Raw genomic sequence first — 8,636 nt, 5'->3', positions numbered from 1 at the left:
GGCCACGAACCTGGATCCTACTGTCTCCGCTTCCCAAATGCTAGGATTACAATTGTACACCATCACGCCCAGCTTGGTTTTTATTTTTTACTTTTATTTATTATTATTATTCTTTTTCTTTGCGGTACTAGGGATGTAGCCCAGTGGCATTCTACCTCCAACCTATACCCCCAGCCCTATTTTTTTTATTTTTTATTTTGAAACAGGGTCTCACTGAGTTGCAAAGGGCCTCGAAGTAATTAAGGCTGGCCTTGAACCTGGATCCTACTGTCTCAGCTTCCCAAATGCTGGGATTAAAAGCGTGCGCCAGCTGGGCATGGTGGCGCACGCTTGTAATCCCTGTGCTTGGGAGATGGAGACAGGAGGATTGCCAGGTTCAAAGCCAGCCTTGCTTGTTTAGGAGACCTTGTTTCCAAATAAAAATATAAAATAGGTCTGGGAGTGTAGCCCGGAGGTAGAAGGGTTTCCAGAAACCCAGTACCACAAAAATGTTTTAACATTCAATGTTGAGCTGGGCTAAGAGCCAACTTTTAGCTGACCAAGGTCAACCTTGGCTGCATTTTTTGGCTGACAGCTTAGAGACAGAAAAAAGGATTTTATTGTCTACCTAAATATGAAAGCTTGTTCTCATTAGCAACCAATACTGCCCTATTAGCAATCAATACAGGCTCGATACCCATCACTCAGAAACTTAGCAAGGCCCTCAGCAAGTTAGTGAGACCCTGTCTCAAAAATAAAAAAATAAGCCGGGCATGGTGGCGCACGCTTGTAATCCCAGCGCTTGGGAGGCTGAGACAGGAGGATCGCGCAGGTTAGAAGCCAGCCTCAGCTGGTGTAAGAGACCCTGTTTCCAAATAAAATATAAAATAGGTCTGGGAGTGTAGCCCAGAGTTAGAAGGCCCCTGGGTTCCATTCCCAGTACCACCAAAAATTAAAATAAGATAAATAAATAAATAAATAAATAAATAAAATAAAGTAGGGCTGAGGGAGTAGCTCACAGGTAGAATGCCCTTGGGTTCAGTCCCAAGTCAGTCCACCCTCTCCCCACACAAAGACTTTAGTCAGTCTAGAATCATTTCCTTCTCTTCTCTCCAATGGCACTGATTTGTGAAATTAGTTTTTCTATTTTCTTATAGCTGTCCCAACTCCTAGGTCTGGGATTACTTCCTCTGCATACTTTCTTTCATATTCTTTTTTTCTTTTTCAGTACTGGGGATGGAACCCAGGGGCATTCTACCTCCAAGCTACACTCCCAGCTCTATTATTTATTTATTTATTTATTTATTTATTTATTTATTTATTTATTGGCAGTACTGGAGGTGGAACCCAGGGGCATTCTACCTCCAAGCTATACTCTCAGTCCTTTTTTTTTTATTCTTTATTTTGAAACAGGGTCTCACTGAGTTGCACAGGGCCTCACTAAGTAGTGAGGCTGTCCACGAACCATGATCCTCCTGTCTCAGCCCAAATGCTGGGATTACAAGCATGCACCACCATGGCAATAGATTTCTTGATAGTCAGGGTCTTATCCCAGAAACTAAAATCCACATTCCTCCTTTTTTTTTTTTTTTTTTTTTTTTTTGGTGGTACTGGGGATGGAACCCAGGGGCCCTCTACCTCTGGGCTACACTCCTAGACCTAGTTTTTTATTTTATTTGGAGACAGGGTCTCTTAAACCAGCTGAGGCTGGCTTCGAACCTGCATGATCCTCCTGTCTCAGCCTCTCAAGCGCAGGGATTACAAGCGTGCGCCACCATGCCCGGCTATCTGACAGTTTTATTTTCTGACTTGGCAAGATTTAAGGTGGAAGTTTATTTTTTGTTTTTGTTTTCTTTGTGGTACTGGGAATGGAACCCAGAGTCATTCTACTTCTGAGTGTAACATTGAAATGGATTTAGAGGGCCGGGCGTGGTGGTGCATGCTTGTAATCCCAGCATTTGGGAGACTGAGACCAGAGGATCCTGGTTCACGGACAGCCACAGCTACTTGGTGAGGCCCTCCGCAACTTAGGGAGACCCTGTTTCAAAATAAAGAATAAAAAATAGGGCAGGGGGTATAGTTCAAAAGTCAAATGCCCCTGGATTCCATCATCAGACCCTCCGAAAAAAAAGAAATGGAGTTGGAGGTAAACACCAGCCTAGTTATCAAAAGCTGCTTTAAGCAGTTGGCGCCTTCGGGTGGGTCTGCCGACCATGGGGGAAGGGACCAATAAGCATTCGTGCTGGGGAGCAGAAGTACCCAGATATTTAAAGTGGGGGGGCTGGGGGGGCTAGCAGTGTAGGAATGCCAATTCTCTTGTGACATCTGGAGTCTTGCTATGCCTGGAGTCTGTCTCACAATGTTTGGAGTCTTGTGGCACCTGGAGTCTTGCGATGTCTCTGCTTCTGGATTCTGGGGTTCCACCTCCTGTCCCCGCTGCGGGGTCCCATGGAGGATGGGAGGGACCCGACCTAGCATCCCGGCCTTTTGGCGATACTAGGCAACGACAGAGTCCATAATGTCTTCCTGCTGACAGGGGGCATTGTAGGGGCCCCTTGGCCGGGAGAGGTCAAGTCCTTTGGAAGTGTGCAGGTGGGAGTATGGCTGCAATGGGGCGTGATTGGAGGGTACCCTGGACAGCTCAGTAATGCGCATTCTAATAAACTTTAACAGACCAGGAGCTATTAAAAGAAAAGGCAAGCTGGGTGTGGTGGAGCATGCTTGTAATCCCTGTGCTTGGGAGGCGGAGACAGGAGGATCGTGCAGGTTCGAAGCCAGCCGTGTGCACTGACTTAGGAGACCCTGTTTCCACATAAAAAGTATAAAATAGGTCTGGGAGTGTAGCCCGGAGGTAGAAGGGCTTCCAGGAACCCCAGTACCACCAAGAAAGAAAGGAAGAAAGAAAGAAAGAAAGAAAGGAAGGAAGGAAGAAAGAAAGAGAAAAGGCAAATCCTGAGAATGGGTCCTGGGAAAGGAAGGAGCCTAACAGCTACTGGCCCTTACCAGGAGGGGAAGGAGCCCAGTAGCTACTGGCCTTTTGAACCTTTTCAGATATGAGGTAGACTGTCAATACTGTTTTTAAATTTTCATTTAACCTGGTCATAGTTTACACCACCTTTTTTTAGCAGTTTTCTTCATTAGACCAGATTCATTAGTGTCCCTTAGAAAGACATGCCACCTTTTTCAGTAGTGAGTAGGTATGGGTCAGTCTGGTCAAATGGAAAACATGCTATTGGGTCAAGAGCATCAGTAACGGCTTTTAGTTTAATACTTATGGCTGTCTGGCATCTGGAGAGAGAGCACCATACTCCATAAACAAGTGGACCTGCTGAAATAAATGCATTAAAAAGAATTATGCCGAAAAATATGGAGCTTAGTGGGCCCCAACACTGTACAGGAGAATTTGTCAAGAGGCTGTTGTAATGGAGCCCTTTTTAACTGAGTAAGGTGATGCCAGTTGGGGTCACCCAGCAGTTTGGCTGCAGGAGGTGTGGTGAGGATCACTGTAAAAGGCCCAGTCCACCGTGGTTGGAGATGTTTTGGTTGGAGCGACTTGAGGAGGACTTGATCCCCTGGCCTATGGGCCTTGACTGCCGGGTATGGAGCAGCTACTTCAATCCCAGGTTGGGGAAGATATTGGTCAGCACGTTCCCTAAGGAGGTGCATTTTTTTTAATTGGTGCAATGTATTAATACATCAAAATGGTATAAAGAAAATACTTTTGTAGACATACATGCACACATCACCCAGTTAGCCCCTACCCGATCCCCACCCCTTTCCCTCCCCATCCCTCCTTCCCATGCTTGGCTTAGTGGTTGACATCTAGTTTTATAGCAATTTATCCAATATTAACGATGATAATCTCACATAACAGTTTCATTTGTCTGATACCAAGTTTTTGATGACTTAAAGATAACATTTCAATATTTCTTTTTGCTTTCTTTCTTACCAGAGAATATTTTTTTCTTTTTTTTTTTTTTAGGTGAAACTATCATACATTTATTTATTTATTTTTCAGAAAAAAATCTATCCTGATATGGAATATGGACTCTAGATACCCAAAACAATCTCAAAGAAGAACAAAGCTAGAAGATGTTTATTTTCTGATTTCAAACCATATAAGGCTACAATAATTGAAACAGTGTAGTACTGTTCTAAAGGCAGATATATAAACCATTTGAGTTAAATAAAAGCCTAGAGATAAATTCTTCAATATATTGTCAAGTTATAGGAGGTGCCTTTTCTGATGACTGCGGTTGATATGGGATATGGATCTTCCAAGAAACTCCAAGGACTTGTACCACCTGTCGAGTAACCTTAGAAATAAAAGCTGGTACACTATCAGACTGAAAGGAATTGGGCAATCCAAACCGAGGAATGATGTCCAAGCATAGAACATTGGCCACAGTGCTAGCTGTCTTGTCCTTTGAGGGAAAAGCCTCTACCCAAACTGTTAGGGTGCCTATCAAGTAAGAAGATATTTTAGTTTTTTTGTAAGAAGGCTTATGGGTGAAGTCAATTTGCCAGTCTTGTCCTGGCAAGTGTCCTCTCATTTGGTAGGTAGGAAAAGAGGGGCGAAGGCCTCCTTGGGGAGAAACAGCAGCACAAGTAGAACAAGAGGCACTGACTTCACTAATCAGCTGTTGCAAGAAGGGAGAATAAAACAAGGGGCTTAGAAAATGTTTAAGTGCCATAGGTCCCACGTGTAGGGAATTATGTATTAGGCTAACGACTGCTTTGGCCTGAGCTTCAGGCAGGGCAATTTTGTCCTGTAAAAGAGGACTTGTAGTGCACGGCAACTGGCTTACCCACTACCTTGAGAGTTACCCTGGCCTGGCAAAGATGATTGATGTTGAGTCTAGGGGGGTCATGAAGGAGGTAAACACCAGCCTAGTTATCAAAAGCTACTTTAATCAACCAGCACCTTCCGGTGGGTCTGCCTACTGTGCGGGAAGGGACTGATGACCTATGCGGTCAGCAGAGTTGCATGGGGGAGCAGAAGTACCCTGATATTTAAAGTGGGGGGGGTTGGGGTGAGGCTAGCAGTGTGTGAATGCCAATTCTCTCTCGACATCTGGACTTTCGCAATGCCTGGAGTCTGTCTCACGATCTTTGGAGTCCCGTGACACCTGGAGTCTCGCGATATCACCACTTCTGGCTTCAGGAGTTCCCCTTTCTGTCCCTGCTGCGAGATCCCGTGGGGGAAGTGAGGGACCCGACCTATCGCCGAACTATACCCTCTGCCCGAATTTTTATTCTTTATTTTGAAACAGAGTCTCTCTGAGTTGCAAGGAGCCTCACTAAGTAGGTGAGGCTCTCTGTGAACTGAGATCCTCCTGTATCAGCCTCCCAAATGCTGGGATTACAAGCATGAGCCACCATACCTGGCTTTAAGATGGAAGTTTTTGTTAATGTTTGAATTGCAGGTTCTAGATATAGTTGTACAGGAGAACTCTTCTGAGATCTCATTCAGTTTTACTTGCTTTCACCTTAAATCACAGTAAACCTTAAACCACAGTGGCCCTAAGGGGTAATCCTGCTAACTGTTGCACTAAAGACCACAAGTCTGACTTGCTTACCTTTAAGATGATAGAATGTACTTAGAAGTATTTTATAATTTTTTGAGATGTTCAAGAAAGATTGGGCATATAGCATACTCAACTATGTAAGCAATTAGGAAAGGACCATTTAAGAAGTACAGGATGTATATTATAATTATATGTTTTATTATTTTAGTAAACACTAAAAAAAAGAAAAATATATAATTTTATATACAATTCATAGTCAAGATTCCTAAGTCACACTGCTTCAAAATATCGTTCATAGGGCCGGGCGTGGCGGCGCACACTTATAATCCCAGTGCTTGGGAGGTGGAGACAGAAGGATCGCGCTGGTTCGAAGCTGGCCTCGCTGGTTTAAGAGACCCTGTTTCCAAATAAAAATATATTAAAAAAAATAGGCCTGGGAATGTAGCTCAGAGGTAGAAGGGTTTCCAGGAACCCCAGTACCACAAAAAAAAAAAAAAAATCATTCATAGTATTTTTTCCCAAACTGGGATCAAATCAAACTTGGCATATTGTATTTGGTTATGTATTTTTAGTCTTTTTAAAGTCATGTACTAGTTGTCTACCTATACCTGTAACAATTAGCCCCAAAATTAGTGGCTTTAACAATAGATATTTATTATCTCACACAGTTTCTGTGGGTCAGGAATCTTGGAACAGCATGATTGAGTGGTTTAGGCTCTGGTCTCACAAGACTGTAGTTAGAATATTGACAAAAGTTGTAGTCATCTGCAAACTTGATTCAGTTGAAAGATGGGTTTCCAAAATTGCTCATATGCACAGAGGCATATGGGTGACAAGTTGGCATGCTGGAAGGAGGCCTTGATTTCTTAACACATGGACTTTTTCATAAAGCCGATGGAAGACAGTTGCTTCTCCAAGGTAGAGTGACCCAAGAGGGAGCAAAGTAGAAGTAGCCTTGTCTTTTATGACTTGGCTTTGGTTGGAAGTTCTTTTTTTTTTTTTTTTTTTTTTTTGCAGGTCTGGAGATGGAACCCAGAGGCATTTGACCTCCGAGCTATATCCTCTGCCCTATTTTTTAAAATTCTTTCTTTTTTTTATTCTTTATTTATTTGCGGTACTGGGGTTCCTGGCAGCCCTTCTACCCCCAGGCTATACTCCCAGACCTATTTTATATTTTTTATTTGGAAACAGGGTCTCTTAAGCCAGCGCAGCTGCCTTGGAACCTGCGCGATCCTCTTGTCTCCGCCGCCCAAGGGCGGGGATTACAAGCATGCACCACCACGCCTGGCTTAAATTCTTTATTTTGAAACAGGGTCTAAGTTACGGAGGGCCTCACTAAGTAGCTGAGGCTGTCTGCGAACTGCAATCTTCCGGTCTCAGTCTCCCGAATGCTGGGATTACAAGTGTGTGCCACCACGCCTGGCTTGGAAGTTCTTATGTTCTGTCCATAATACCCTCTACTGAATGCACAAGTCAGTCCTCTTCAGTTTGGGAGGAGAATGCACAAGATATGAACGCCAGGAAGCAAAAATCACTGGGGTGGGGGGTGACTTGCAGAGTCTGGATTGATCCTTCTGACCCACCCCAACCCCGTGATACTAAATTTTGGTGGAGACCTGACCAACTTGGCTATTAGAATGTCCCACATTCTGGATTTATCTGACGGTTTCCTCCTGGTGTAGTTTAACTTGTTCCTCTCTCTTCTTTATTTCCCTAAATTAGAAGCTAGACATGGGCTTGGTTAAACTGTGGTTAACATTTTTTTACAAGAATATTTCACAGATGATGCTGTACATTTCATATTGCATTATAATAGGAACATGATATCAAATTATCCCACTACTAGTTGAAAGTGGTGGTATGTGCCTGTAATCTCAGTACTAGGGAAGCCTCCAGCTTCAGTAACTTAGTGAGATACTGTTTTAAAATAAAAAATAAAGCCGGGCGTGGTGGCACACACTTGTAATCCCAGCATTTGGGAGGCTGAGACAGGAAGATCACAGTTTGTGGACAGCCTTAGCTACTTAGCGAGGCCCTTTGCAACTCAGTGAGACCCTGTCTCAAAAAAAAGAATAAAAAATAGGGCTGAGAGTGTACCTCAGAGGTAGAATGCCCCTGGGTTCCATCCCCAGTACCACTAAAAATAAAAAAAATAAAAACATAAAAAATAAAAAATAGGCTGGGCGTGGTGGCACATGCTTGTAATCCCAACATTTGGGAGGCTGAGGCAGGAGGATTGTGCTTCGAGGACAGCCTCAGCTACTACTTAGAGAGGCCCTTGGCAACTCAGTAAGACCCTGTTTCAAAATAAAGAATAAGCCGGGCGTAGTGGCACGCTTTCAATCCCCATGCTTGGGAGGCTGAGACAGGAGGATCGTGCAGGTTCAAAGCCAGCCTCGCTGGCTTAAGAGACTCTGTTTCCAAATAAAAAAATATAAAAATAGGTCTGGAAATGTAGCCTGGAGGTAGAAGGATTTCCAGGAACCCCAGTACTACCAAAAAATAAAAATAAAAAAATAAAGAATAAAATATAAGGCTGGAGGTGTAGTTTAGAGGTAGAATGCCCCTGGGTTCCACTCCTAGTATCGCAAAATAAATAAATAAATAATAAATAAATAAACAAACAAACAAACAAACAGAAGCTTAGTGTGGTGGTGCACATTTGTAATCCCAGTATTTGGGAGGCTGAAACAGGAGGATCACAGGTTCTAGGCCAGCCTCAGCAACTTAGTGAGTCCCTCCGCAACTTAGTGAGACCCTGTTTCAAAATAAAAGAATAGCCGGGCGTGGTGGCGCACGCTTGTAATCCCTGCGTTTGGGAGGCAGAGACAGGAGGATCGCGCAGGTTCGAAGCCAGCCGCGCTGGCATAAGAGACCCTGTTTCAAAAAAAAATATAAAAATAGGTCTGGGAGTGTAGCCCGGAGGAAGAAGGGCTTCCAGGAACCCCAGTACCACCAATAAATAAATAAATAAATAAATAAATAAATAAATAAATAAAAATAAAAGAATAAAAAAGAGCTAGTGTAGCTCAGAGGTAGAATACCCCTAGGTTCCATCCGCAGTACCGCAAAATATAAATAAATAAATAAATAAATAAATAAGAATAAAAAATAAGATCTGGGTGAGGT

Source organism: Muscardinus avellanarius (assembly GCF_963383645.1).
Source record: "Muscardinus avellanarius genome assembly, chromosome: 12".
Lineage (NCBI taxonomy): Eukaryota > Metazoa > Chordata > Mammalia > Rodentia > Gliridae > Muscardinus > Muscardinus avellanarius.
This window is presented reverse-complemented; position numbering follows the sequence as displayed.